This window comes from Adiantum capillus-veneris, chromosome 12 (assembly GCF_014529385.1).
Source record: "Adiantum capillus-veneris isolate H3 chromosome 12, ASM1452938v2, whole genome shotgun sequence".
Lineage (NCBI taxonomy): Eukaryota > Viridiplantae > Streptophyta > Polypodiopsida > Polypodiales > Pteridaceae > Adiantum > Adiantum capillus-veneris.
The window spans coordinates 137925088-137939411 of record NC_140942.1 but is presented as its reverse complement, the minus strand read 5'-3'; positions in this window follow the sequence as shown (position 1 = coordinate 137939411).

Sequence of the window (14324 nt, the reverse complement as noted above, 5' to 3'; positions counted from 1 at the left end):
TGAGTCCATCTCCACTTGCATGCTCTTTGTCCATTCTTCTTTGGATTCATGTTGCATAGTTTCTTCGTATGATTCTGGCTCTCCAGAATCTGAGATCAAGAGATGGTTGAAGGAAGGAACAAACCTTTCTGGAGGTCTACTTGCTCTTGTAGATCTTCGGGGAATAGGTTGAGGCTCCTCATTTGGTTGACATTGTTGCACATTGTCACCGTTTGCAGCCCTTGAGTCTTCACCGTCCTCAAGCTCCATGTACTCATCACCTGTTTCTTTTGTTTGTTTTCTTTCCAAGTAATCTTTGTACATATTTTGTTCGTTAAAAATTACATCCCTACTCCTTAAGATTTTACCATCTTCAAGATTCCATAAGCGATACCCAAAGTCACCTTCTCCATAGCCAATGAAGAAACCCTTTTTGGACTTTGCATCTAGATTTGATCTTAGGCTTCTATCTATGTGCATGAAAGCCTCACACCCAAACACTTTGAGAAATGCATAATTCACCGGTTTACCTGTCCATTCCTCTTCTAAAACTCCCCCATCCAATGCCGTTGAGGGTGACTAATTGATTAAGTACACAGACGTACTTACAGCTTCCGCCCAAAGCTCAAGCAGTAGGTCAGCATGTAGCCGCATGCTTCGTGCTCGCTCCATGATTTTCCTGTTCATCCTTTCCGAAATACCATTTTGTTGAGGTGTCCTTGGGGTTGTCCTTTGCCTCCGAATGCCATTGCTAGCACAAAAGCTTTCAAAAGCTTGGCTGCAATATTCACCTCCATTGTCGGATCTGAGGCATTTAACCTTGGTACCTGTTTCATTCTCCACAAAGGCTTTCCACCTTTGAAATATGAAAAATACATCGGATTTATTCTTCATGACATAAACCCATGTTTTTCTAGTCGCATCGTCTATGAATGTTACATAGTACAATGAGCCACCAAGTGATGGTGTACTTGCAGGACCCCAAACATCAGAATGAACCAACTCAAGTTTTTTATTTTTTCTTTCATTTCCTGATTTTTGAAATTTTACCCTCTTTTGTTTACCATAAACACAATCTTCACAGAAGTCTAAGTCCACTTCTTTTAAACCTGGTAGAAGATTCTTTGTTTGAAGGATTTGCATTCCTTTGGCACTCATATGCCCAAGCCGATAGTGCCACACCGCACTATCAACTTCTGTAGTTGCTGCACAAGCTGAAGGTTGTGTGCTCATAGTACACAAGTAAAGTGTACCGACCTTTTCTCCCTTGGCAACCACCAAAGATCCTTTTGAGATCTTCCACCGTTTGTTTCCGAATGCAATGTTGTGACCTTCATTGTCCAATTGTCCTGTAGAGATCAAATTTTTGCGAAGAGAAGGAACATGCCTAACATCTTTAAGCTTCCATTCATTTTTGTTAGCATTTTTGACAGAAACTGTACCTTTGCCGACAATCTCACAAGCTTCATCATCTCCCAAGTATACATACCCAAAATTACCTTTAGTGTAATCTTGGAAATGTTGCTTATGTGGTGTCGCATGGAATGAAGCCCCGGAATCTACGATCCAGGAATTAGACACATTGTCTAATGAGAGAATTAGAGCATCTTGCTCCACTTTACCTGCCACATTGGCCTCCCATGTTGGCTTGCTGTCTTGAGACTCTGACTCCTTCTTCTTCTTGGACCAGCAATCCTTCTTGATGTGGCCCTTCTTGCCACAGTTCCAACATTCAAGAACTGACTTTGTGTGTGACTTGCTCCGCCTTGAGCGATCACGACCCTTTTGGTTTTTGAACCTCTCTTTAGGCCTTCCATTTGTTTCCACTGACAATGCAGCACTTGATGATTCTCTTGTGCTTCTCCTTCGTATTTCCTCGCTTAGGAGAACACCCACAACATCATCAAACTTAAGAGTATGTGTGTCAAAAATAGAATTACTTACAGCCATCATAAGACAATCCCAACTATCCGGTAGAGATGATAGTATAAGGAGAGCTCGCACTTTGTCATCGAAATTGATTTTCACCGATCGAAGTTGACTTATGTTTGTGTTAAAGTCATTTAGGTGTTCTGCAACAACTGAACCATTCTCTGCCATCTTTAGATTGAACAAGTGCTTCATAAGAAATACCTTATTGGATGCCGATGGTTTCTCGTAGAAGTCGTCAAGTGACTTCATCAAGTCCTCTATGGTCTTCATCTCCAAAACATTGAGGCCACCGTTGACGCCAAGCTTAACCGGATTGTTCCCAGTGCCTTTCGATCAAGGACAATCCATGCTTCATCTGCCATTGTTGTGGGCTTCTTCTTAAGACCGCCTAGTGGCAAATAGAGGTCCTTCTGGTAGAGATAGTCTTCAATCTGCATCTTCCAATGTTGGTAGTTTTTGCCGTTGAACTTCTCAATCTTGAGCTTCCCTTCCTCCGCCATAACTCCCACTCAATTTAAGGAATCCTTTCCTTGGGATAATTTAGCTACGAGTAAACCTTGCTCTGATACCAGTTGTTAGGAAATATGACGTAGCTAAATAGATATTTGAGTAGATTACTTAATGGAGAGAGATAGATTTCACACACAAGAGATTATAGAGTAGAGAGAGAGAGAGAGTACACACGATATACGTGCTTCACCCAATGTGGGCTACGTCCACGGGAAAGCAGCCACTCAATGGCTTTAGTACTTCAAAACAAGAAGTAGTTTACAAAGGGATTGTACCCTTAATGGAGCTCCTACCTTGCTTCACTCTCACCACCTCACACTCACCTTGTTGCATCAACTTCACACTATATAAAATGTGTGTAGAAATGGCCTCCTTTTATAGGCCAAAAGGGCTGCCCTCTCTCATGAGAGGCAACCATGTGTAGCCGCCCTTGTGTAGATAAGTCCAAATCGGACCCTCCAATCCGCCCATGTGTGGCCGCCCTTGAGAAGACAAGTCCGCTTTTGAATTCGGCCACCGGCCAACGGCCAACCGACGGTTGTTTTCCGACCACTTTTCAGCCGCCGTCAGGCCATAATATTCCTGCGATGGAAAAAAAAAGTCTCGGGGGCGGAACCCTAAAGTTGCCCCTGATTTTTTGCCGTGAAAAATTTGGTTTCCGGCGAGTGATTTTCCTTTACGCACGATGGCTTCTCCTCATAATGGGGGCCTTACAAATGTGCGCTTTTACCACAAAAAATTACAAGGGTAAATAAGGCTCCATACTTAACACATGAAAAGCGTGTAATAGAAGAATTGGTGTGTAGATTGTGTAAGGCATTGCATGGACTAAATCAAGGGTCCAGGCAATGGTATATGAATCTTGACAAGTACATGCAGTCCCAAGAAGTTGAATGATGGCTATCGTCTTGATACTCTATGTTGATGATATGCTCATTGTTGGGAAGTCTAGAGATGAGATTGCCATCTTGAGAAGGTCACTTAGCATGCAATTTTCTATGAAGGATTTGGAAGATGCCAGTCACGTTCTTGGTATTTGTATCAAGAGGGATAAAAAACATAGAAAACTTGAGTTGTCACATGAAACATGGGATAGAAAATGTAGTTGTCACAAGAAACGTGTATCCACAAGGTTTTGCAATGTTTTACTATGTAGGGGGAAGGCTACCTTGAGTACCCCAATGCAAGCATATGAAAAACATATCAACAATGATGCTCCCAAGTCTGATGTTGAGAAAGTGGAATATGGCCAAGGTGCCATATTCTTTAGCAGTTGGCATTCTTATGTATGACGTGGGGTAGCACTAGGAATGTTGGGAGAGGGGGAGACCATTTTCTTGGACAATTCAACAAGTGCTCACAAACATAACCATCGACTTTTCACCTTCTCTCCCAAATCCAAGTACACACACACCTAAACTAGACAACACACACACACACACACACACACACACACACACACACAAAGAGAATAGATTTGACAAAGATAGAGTGTAAGTGAGTGTAAGATATGTAGACATAATTAGAGGATACACAACATGATTTAGCATAGTCTAAGAGAGAAAAGCAGAGAATCTTGCAAATGAATAGCCTAAAATCATAGCCCCAAACTCCACGGCACCCCTTCTTGTGGAGTTTGGTATTTAATTCATTATTTGAGTTTTGGGTGCCAAAAATGGAGGCCCCTCTTTTACATCTAGTCCACTTTAGTACTGGAGTGGAGCACATCACTTATTGCATGTCCCATAAGGGTGAGTTCTCACTAGAGCTATTTGCAAGCAACCATAGTGGCTTATTGAATAAAAAATCTAAAATATAGTGCAAAGGTAAAATGGACAAGAGGGTTATTATTTACCAATGCCTCCTTTTCAATTCCCAGAATTCCAAATTACAAATCATCATTAACTCACTTTTAGTAAAATCAAGTAGACAGATACGATTGTACAGATTTACATACATAGACCACTTGGGCCACGTTGGCCTTCAAGTGGGAGATTATTAGGGTTCACGCATGTTAGCAGTGGCTAAGGCATGCTACATTGATTATGTACCAAGCTAGGGATGTGCTATGGATGTGCAAAATATTTCCTATTCACATTGTATAAGGTCTTGGGCTTATTTGGGAGTTCCAAATTGTATATGCTAGAGAGCTCAACTTAATCCTATAGTAGAAAGGCTTGTGCTGCATGCTTTTAGAAAGGCTTGTGCTGCATGCCTTTATAAGAAGCCCTTTTATGCAAAGAGGCTTCATTCTTGGGTACCCATTCTTGAGAGCTCACTCTTGAGTGTTCACTCTATGGATGCCCTAGCCTTGAGCTTAATGTTCATGCTTCGAAGGCTACTGCTAATCCTTTGTAATTAAGGAAGCTCTTCTTGATTAATCTAATCTCTATTTTGTTCATTAGTCTTGTCTTCTCTACATTTCATTATTTCATGAAGTAGTTTTATACTCTCATTATTCTAGATTTGAGAGAGGTAATGACTTCTTGCTTTGATCTTAAATATCTTCTTCCATAAGTATTTCCATTAGTTGATGAATTCTCTAATTCTCTTTATTAGTGTAATGTGTGTGCACTCTTGTTCATGTGATTAGAGTTTGTGTCTAATTGTGTGCTTATTGTGTGAAGGTTTAAGAGCCTTGAGCACAATGCCACTCGTGTGTGATATGATTAGAGTACCTTGGCTGGCATGTGATGATTGGGAAGGCCAACTTCAATGCAATTAGTGTGTGCTTCGGTCATGGATGCTTGTGTTGATGATATGTTTTTGTGACTCAAATAAGATTGGCAAGTCGAACTTAGGTGGACTTGATGCGTGTAGGAGTTTCTTGATTAGTGGTTAGAGTGTGCTTAGAGTTAGTTTTGCCATGGCTAATCTCTACTTGCATTAGAGAGGCATTCTCTTGAATCCTCTTATTCATTGTGTCCGATGACTCTCTCACACTTGTGATGTTTCCCTGCCCTAGCCGGGTGATGCTCTCTCCATATTGATGATTTTGTCGGGGTGGCCTATGCTATGACTACCTCTTACATTTGGTGTCGTTGTCGGAGAGCGGTTGCCTTAGCTAGAGGAGTAGAGGATGCTTTAATAAGAGTAAATTCACTACTAATTTCATTGGTTTTGAGTGTGTGTAACACAATTTTGGTTTAATTTGATTGTGTGTGCAAGTAATTAAAAGCTGATTTTGAGTTATGAATACCCCAAACCCCCAATTTCACTAATTTCTCACTAACCATTACTACTTTCACTTCATTTTCATGCTAATTGTACTAATTTCATGCTAATTTTTACTAATTTTTTACTATAACCACCAACCTTGGATGTGTAATGTAAGATTAATCTCCTCATAAGAGGTGGAATCACTTTAATCAAGTTAATTGTGCTAATTTTTGCTTAATTTGATGATTTGAGTGTTGATTTTTGGCCATTAATTGGTCACTTTTGGGATCGATTTGGTGGTGCACACACTTGTGTGTGCAATGATGCGTCTTCCCGTGGAGCAAAGGAATAGCTTGGACTATGATTACGATGTAAGTGCACTCACTTGCTCATGTCAATTCTTGATTGATTAAGGTGGTTCAATGTGTGCTAATCACTTGCTAAAATAAGTGTGTAAATCAATTGACCTACACTTTGCACCTAATTTGATTCACTTGGGATGAAATTAATGTTCAATTTTGACTAATGAACCGTGTGTGTAACAAGACAATGCTTAATTCCTATCAAGAATTCATGTGTGTGCATAAAGCTCATTGTGTGTGTAATGCACCAAAGAGGGAAAAAACTGCAATAAAATTCCAGTGTGTGAAATTGATGAAATTAATGATATGTGAATGTGAAATCATGTAATTGGTATGTATGTTAGGAAATTCCAAGCAATGGATATGCCTATTTGTCAAAAAAATTGGGCAAAGATTGAGTGTGTGTGTGTGTGTGTGTGTGTGTGTGTGTGTGTGTGTGTGTGTGTGTGTGTGTGTGTGTGTGTCCAATTGAAGACCACTTGATTCAATGATTGATGGTCAATTGGGGCACCCAAATGCTTTTTGATTGTAAAATGTGCATCAAATATGTGTGCAAACCTTAGAGATAGGCCTAATTGCATTGCCAATTGAGCCAAATTTAAATTTTTGTGTTTAATTTTTGAGTGTGTGCATTGCTTGATTAGGTCAAATTAGGGTTAATTTTTGAGACATTGAGCATGCATGCATTTGTTTATGCTTGATCAAGTGAGAATTTTGAGCATTGCAGCAATTGATGTATTTTTTGCGAACAATTTTGGTCTAAACTTGGGCGTGTGTGCCTGTTGAATGGCATTTGATATCCAAATTAGATATGAATGATTGGCCTCAAATACTCATTCTGTGATGATTAAACGACCTAAATATTGGTGTGTGTATGCTTGATTGACTCAGGATGACTCAATTGGTAAACCATTGAAGACGATTTGATTACCGTTGGTGCAGCCAAAGTTGGTCGACCATAGAAGATGGCATGGACAGGTATGTGTAGGCTAGCAAATGCAGGGCAATGGGCTAGAGCAGCTATAAAGATCATGGGCAGACAGATAGCAGCGGATATGTATGGCTGATGCGGTTTATAGGCCAAGAAGGGCTCCCAAAGGGGCTAATTTGAGGAGCAAATGAAGGAGGTTCAAGGTGCAGTCTTTGGGCCTAAAAGTGTAGATCTTGAAGTGCTGAAGGAGCAGGTCCAGATGGCTCATCAAATGGAGCCCTGGTGTGCAAGATATTGCAGTTCAAAGCTAGAAGGTGTTGCAGATCCCCAACGGATAGGGCAGTTGGGCACAGGTGGCCCAAGTGTATGTCTGTGTTCACATGTGTAGTATTGAGTCCATATGATGCATACCTTGCTCTAGAACCCTGTCGAGGTCAAAAGAACGCCATATGGCACCTCCTCCAATGCAATCAGGTGGGCACAAACCCAGCCCCCGGTAAAACTTCAATTGACCATAACTTGCTATCCAGAGTTATGATCCGCAATCCGAAAAGATAGGCATGCTCCATAACTTGAGCACTAAACCTTGCTATATGCATAAACAACCATCTATTAATGTTGTTTAGCAGCATTTGTACCTTAATAAGTCATTTTGAACATTTGACAATTCTGGCCACTGAAATTGTTCCTGATATGTCATGTTGAAAATGGTATATAAAATGAATTCGACCAACACCTAGGGACTTTGTCGTGACACATACTTGAAATAGTGGGCACCAGTGTCAATCCTAGAGACTCATATTCTCCACATGTAGAATATGTATCATGTAAGGGTATCTAAAAAAAGAACATCCTTCAAGTACGAGATGTACTTGTGCGTGGAGGTAACTGTAAACACTCTATGACGGGAGTGAGAGGGACCCTCATTAGCCTTGCTCCACAATGGCTAAACCAAACTCCTTGAGTTCCTAGACCATGTTGTGTCCCATGTAACAACATGTGCCAAATAAACCCTACAAGTGGGTCTATAACTGCATAATGTAGAAATTTATTTTGGACACTACAACCCAAATTTCTTGGCTCTTACCTAATCTTGTCATCTCTCTTAAGAGCAAAAATGGATGAAGGCATAGAAGTTTAGGCATCCGATTTGGAAAAGTAAACAAAAACATAATCAAAAAAGTGATTATAGCCAAATCGGATGCATACCTGGAGGTTGAACGTAGTGTTCACTTATTCGTAGTGAAAGGCACCTGCCCAAATTTCCCGCCTGCAAAGGCCTAGGAACACTAATTGAAAATTAGTGAAATGCAAGTAGTATTGCACATGTAACCTTGGATGTTGCCTTTGCAATCCAAACCCCTTGGTTAAAATCGACAGTGTCAAAGCCCTTGGTTAAACTTTGCAGAAAAATTGCCCAACTAGTAGCTCACGCTTGGCCTATGTCCGTGGCCCCCCTTGGGCTTGCCCTTGGCATTACATTTCTTTCGAAGTTGAAATTTTCCAGTTACTGGCAGTTTGTGGACTTCTTTCCTTGAAAGTGCAAGTGTGAAGGTTCCAAGGATCGACCATCAACACTTAATAAGTGATTTAGTAATCATGAGCTGGGTCTTACCTCAAAACTACACTCTTATAGACACTCTTAATGCTATAGATAAAATAGAAGATCCACTCACATTGGAATCATATTCAGAACTGGATAGTCTCTAGACCCAAAAATCCATAATCCCAGGTTTTTGTGAATAGCAGTGCTATCTGAAATGCTTGCTTCATCTAAACATCTTGGTAGAGATAAGCATTTACGAGTTTGAGACTTTCAAAAACTCAACCGGATCTTCAGACGTAAAGTGTGTAGCGCTAAACTAAGGTCCAAAAAAAACAGTAATGGCAAGACTCTTGCTTGTCCATTAGAATCAATGGGTACTCAACTGATGGCTCTTAGCCATTCCAAGATAGGTGACTCTTAGTCCTTTGAAATCAAATGGCTCTTAGCACTTTTTGTTACGATATCAACATTAAAAAATCATGCCTACGTTCACCTTTCTCGCAGAGAATTTGGAGAGAGAGAGAGAGAGAGAATGATGGGCTGAGGAAAAACCCCTTATTCTAATGTGTTGTATGCCCCTTACATATGCGCCAGTGTAGACCATGTCTGTGTCATAGCTTATCCTATAAGCATACAACAGTGTGCATGTACAACGCTCTTGTAGAGAGAGGTACCATGAGGGTAACATAAATCACATATGGACCCACCTAGTGTATATGTGGTCATGATTGTACTAGAGTGACTTAGGTATGGCACTTTGGTTGTGAATAAACATAAAAAACGTTTTAAGATATCAATAACATATCTCGTCCTTGATAGAGTAGCTAGTGTTATAGCGGAAGCGTAAATAGTAATGAGATGGAATTATGTCAATCTCATTGGCATGCCATTCACACAGAGGTGTAAGCCCTTGGCAACATTGACGGCCCTACAAATTGAGCCGATACCATAAGTGCCTTGCACAGTCCGGCTTGGATACATCACAATTTGTCGTTGTCATACGTAAATTGTGAGTTTATATCCTCACATTGTCGAATGCACAGAACTGTATGCCAATGTTGTTGATTTGAAGTCAACGGCAGGATCTTGGCACGGGATAGAAGCCTTGCTTCTTATAAATATTGTCAAAGCACTTTGCTTTGTACAATAGGCAATCTTGGTCAACTTAAAAATTAAAATGTAGCAAAACAAGAAAACTCAAAATTGTCGAACCTAGTTGCCTTGTTGTGGCCTGTTGTCTTGAGTTTTTGAAATAAAAACTCGTTGAAATCTAGCTCATAGCCATATTTCCTGCTCGAGTGAGTTAGCGTATGTATCATCTATTTCCTTGTGTGATATAAAAACTTGCAGACATGTTGGCAAGTTTCCCTAAGTTCATATGCTATTAGCATATTCCAAACTTGGAAACCGCTATGCCGAATGTCGAAAAGGAAGCCTTGCTTCACATAAGTACTCATGCAATTTTGATGCTCATAGCTAACACATACTCTTGCCAATTTACAACGGCATAGCAAAAGAAAGTCAACCTTGTCACCAAGGCAACAGGCCGTGCCAATCTCCATGAGATTCTCAAGCACTACCATGTCCTAACCTTTTCCATGTAGGGAAGAAGCCTTGCTTGGAAACGAGATCATGTCTCACGCAAGCCTTGCTTTACTATGAGTGGTTGTTGCACACCTCGGGGGGTTCACCATTTAGTACCCCCCTATATAACGTGCATTCGCGGGGTTTTAAAAAAACCCCTCTTTTAACATGTCTGAATGAACAAAATGACCCCTTATTTTAGGATTTTTTTCCCAAAATTGATTATTAAAACCACTTATTTTAATGTATCTCAATTAAAATGCATAATTTTTTTTCATTTTCAAACCTCTCCTTTCAGACTCACGCTATACATTAACATGATTACATAGTGCACCCCCCGAGTTGCACAACGTGTGTTCATAAACAAAAATATCATGCTTTTGGTAATGTTGACAAGCCTTGCTATAGCTTAACACAAGCCGTGCTTGTCTGAAATGATGTTCCAATATATCATATATGCATAAGCCATATGTTTGTGCAATTCTAGAAATGAACAATCAATCAGGCATGCCAATTCATGCAGCAAAATGGATTTGACCAAGCTAGTAACAATCAAGTTGCTGTGATGGTAGTCAAGCCATGCTTGACAAATTCCAACCAACCCTTGGGCGACAATCAGTGACTAATTTGGAATTAGCAAACCTTAACAAAATTCATATGATTGCATAACCATTACGAAATTGAAGTGAAGACTTAAACGTAAGTACATGAAGTCTTGGCGGTAAATCCATGAAGACAGCATAGTCGATGGTACATGCTCTATCCCTTGGATATCCATGCATACAGGTGGAAACAATATCATCCGATGAAGTCTTACCCATAATGACAATGTCTCCATTCTTTCCATATTGGCTTGGCTCCCTTTGAGCACTCCTAGCATGCAGGCATGATTTTTTTGTCGAGTCTTTTGATTCTGAAAACTCACCCAAATCACTTATAGGCGATGAGCACGGATGTTTTTCAATAACCGCCTCGCTTATGATTAGTCACGTTGTCCAATAACCACTTTGAATATTGTCCAAAGGCACCAAATTCAAACGATCATCGGAATCCTCAAGCTGACTATAAAGACCTGGAAGAATTTTACCCGACAAATGTTTTTGCAATCTCAAAAAATACTGAGATTTTGGATGTGGAAGGTATCTCCGTCTTCCCCGTAGTTGTCACAACCCCTCTGTGAGTCTATAGCAAAGGAGTGTGGGGGGGGGAAACTATGGGTACCCTCCCTTATGCAATTAAAAAGAACCTAAGGGCCTTCGCCTTGGGTGCCCGTTGTGTGAAAACAAGCTTGGCATGGGCGATGGCGACGAGCAGCCTATTGCAGAAGAGAGGAGAGAGAGAGATGCCGCACGGGGCTTGCACCCGTCGGAGGTGGTGATGCAACCAGGAGTTTCTCCCCTTGTCCTCGCGACCCCGAAGATGTCGGTCTTGCCTGCTGGTCGAACCATCCTCTCCCCGACTAAGGGCACTTGCCCATGGTCCTCAAACCGCCTCCCTTCGCCTGCTAAGCGGCCATGCCTGCCTGCGAGATGTCTTCGCTCCTTCTGCTTGCATGAACATGCAAAAGCATGCAAAAAAATTATGAGCACCATGCCCTGGTCCCCAAAACTCGTGGCTCTGATACCAATGTGAGTCCCCTGGTGGGACTGCCCTGGAATGATCCTCCCAACCTCCCTTTATATAGCCCCCTAGGCCTCATTCCCGATCCACGCTAGCAGCCGGCCTCTTATGCATGGTCCTTGACCACTGGGGTTTATGCCCTTGGCATGCCATCATTCTCTCTGGAGCCAAATGCTCCCTATGTCTTTACGGTGCACCTCTAGGTTTATCAGGCAATCATTGATAGATCTTTACCCTTTTGGAAATGATGGATTCTAATCTTGCAATTGTTCCACATATAACCAAATGCTTTGCAATACGTACATTAAGTACACTCATCATATTTGTGATCCTTAGATCGATACTTTGAACACGAGGTCTCCAGCTTTCCAACTAAGGGTTTGGTCTAGCTATTTACTTCAATATTTTATCAAGCTTTCTCAACCATGACTTTTTCTCCTTTCCCTTAACCTGATCATCTGAATCGATGTCAGATGAATTGGAGCTGGATCTTGACTCTGACTCCTTAGTTGATGCCCCACTTCCACTAGAATTTTGTTTGCTCTTTTGACCCAATTCTTTCTTGGCCTATTGCTTCAGTTTCACTGGCCTCTGGACCAGATCATTGAACTTTTTAGTTGGTGTTGGAATCACATGTTCCTTAAGCTTTTTACTTCTGAACTCATTGAGGAACCAGACCCACGTTCTCTTTTTTCATGGAGGATCATTTAGTTGGCATCTCAACTCTTTAATCTTCTTCACATAACTCCAAACTGAAAGTTTCCCTTGCTTGATTCTGTCTAACTCACAGAGGATATTCTCGTCACTCCTATCATCAAAATATTACAGATGTAAGGATTTTATCAACTTGTTGTAGGTTCTGAGCTAACATGCATGATAATGGTAATACCATTCCTTGCTGCATCCATCAGTGTTTGTGGGAACTATTCCCCCCAATCGTCTTCATCAATATATTTCAGGTCAACATATTGCTCAAACGCTTGAATATGCACATCAAGATCATCCATTTTGCCTCCTTTGAATACTGGAAAAGCTATTTTCAAATCAGTGGAATGCTCATGGTTTTTGGATCTGTCTTTTGAGGCTAACTTTCTATCTTTGGTTGAACCCTTACTGTAATGGACTTTATCAGCATCCCATTTATCATCATGCCTTCACTATCCCCAGTCTGATGTCTGCCCTTGCTCTTATCCTTCCTATGAGATCCACTTGATCGAGAGCACCTCTCTGCTCGTTCTGAATAACTTCACCTAGAGTGAGCCAAATGCAAGGAATTCCAAAGCTCCTCAACTTTCTTGTAATCCAAGTGTGCATCTGTCTCATTCTCAGGGTCAGTGTCAGTGTCAAAGCCTCGCTCCGACTCCTCCTTTATGATATTGACACGATCCTACTCTTCCATGAATCTTGTGGTTGGTGTTCTGCAATGTCTCACTCTTCTAAGCAGCATGGTTGCATTGCAACTAACTCTAAACACCAATGGGGAGATAGATTCTCTTGCAAGGGACATTCAACTCACTATCGTGATCGCCAAAATGGAATGAGCTAATCACATTTGACAGCTATTCCAAGTTGGTGAGTTAGATTTAGTCAGATCAAATCAGACAAATAGACTTTAGATGGCATACGATCAGACAAAGACTAAGCTGGAAATATAAGACAAGAGATTGGAACTGGAACTGAAATATATTCAAATACTGAATGTATATAGTTGGAATTAGATACATCCAAGAGAGCTAGATAATGCTCATAGCAATTGCCAAATGAGTACAAAAGAGTGACACTAGACTCAGGGAACAACAGCAATAGTAACAGCCATGACAACCGTAGTAGTAGTGGTAATCCTGCAAAATGAGTGATATGCCCTATTTATAGGTATCTGACTGGGCCTCTGACTGACTGTAAGATGTATAGTTACTGCAATAGCTATATCCGATAATTACTAGCTCCAACCGACTATGCTGGAATCCGACTAGGGTCTGTTCCCACTGTCCACATGTGACCTAGGCTTGGAGCCAAGAAAACACAAAGCAAGCTTGGCTTCAAAAGCCAGGAGGAGAAGGAGGAGGAAGAATCGAGGCACCTTTTTGTAGCTACATCATCAATGGAGCAACATACAATAAAAGGGCAGGAAAGAGAAGCTCAGATGCATTTTTCTGCATTGATACAAAGCTCTACTGATGGTGAAAGTCCACATAGCAACGCCGGAGACAGTGTCGCCGCCAAAGGCGGCACAATTGTACTAGTTAGCTCAAAAGAACTGACAGTTTTCACGATATAGACTCCACCTTCAAAGTCGTGTTTACAAAGCATTTTTTGGCCTAAGTTGCGCCCAAAAAGAAAGGTGGAATGTTTTTTACCTTATCATGAAATTGGGAATATTTCACCCTAGAACTCCTATTACTAGCTATCAAGTGCTAGATAACTAGTCTTTGTAGTTTTGAACATGTTTTAATGCTTCTAAGGAATAAGTAATGTTGTATTTGATGTTATGGTCTATCTATGAAAATTTTATCAAGTTAATTTGATGGAAAAATTTACACTTTGATGACTTTCTTTATAGTGCTCATGCAATCCAGAGGTACGTTTGAGTGTACACATGGATTGCAAAGTGGGTGACACATCTTCCTTTAGTGTTGGGGCATGTAATAGACCATTTAACTAACAACACAAGGTTGGGAGGATTTTTCCATTGTATGAAAGT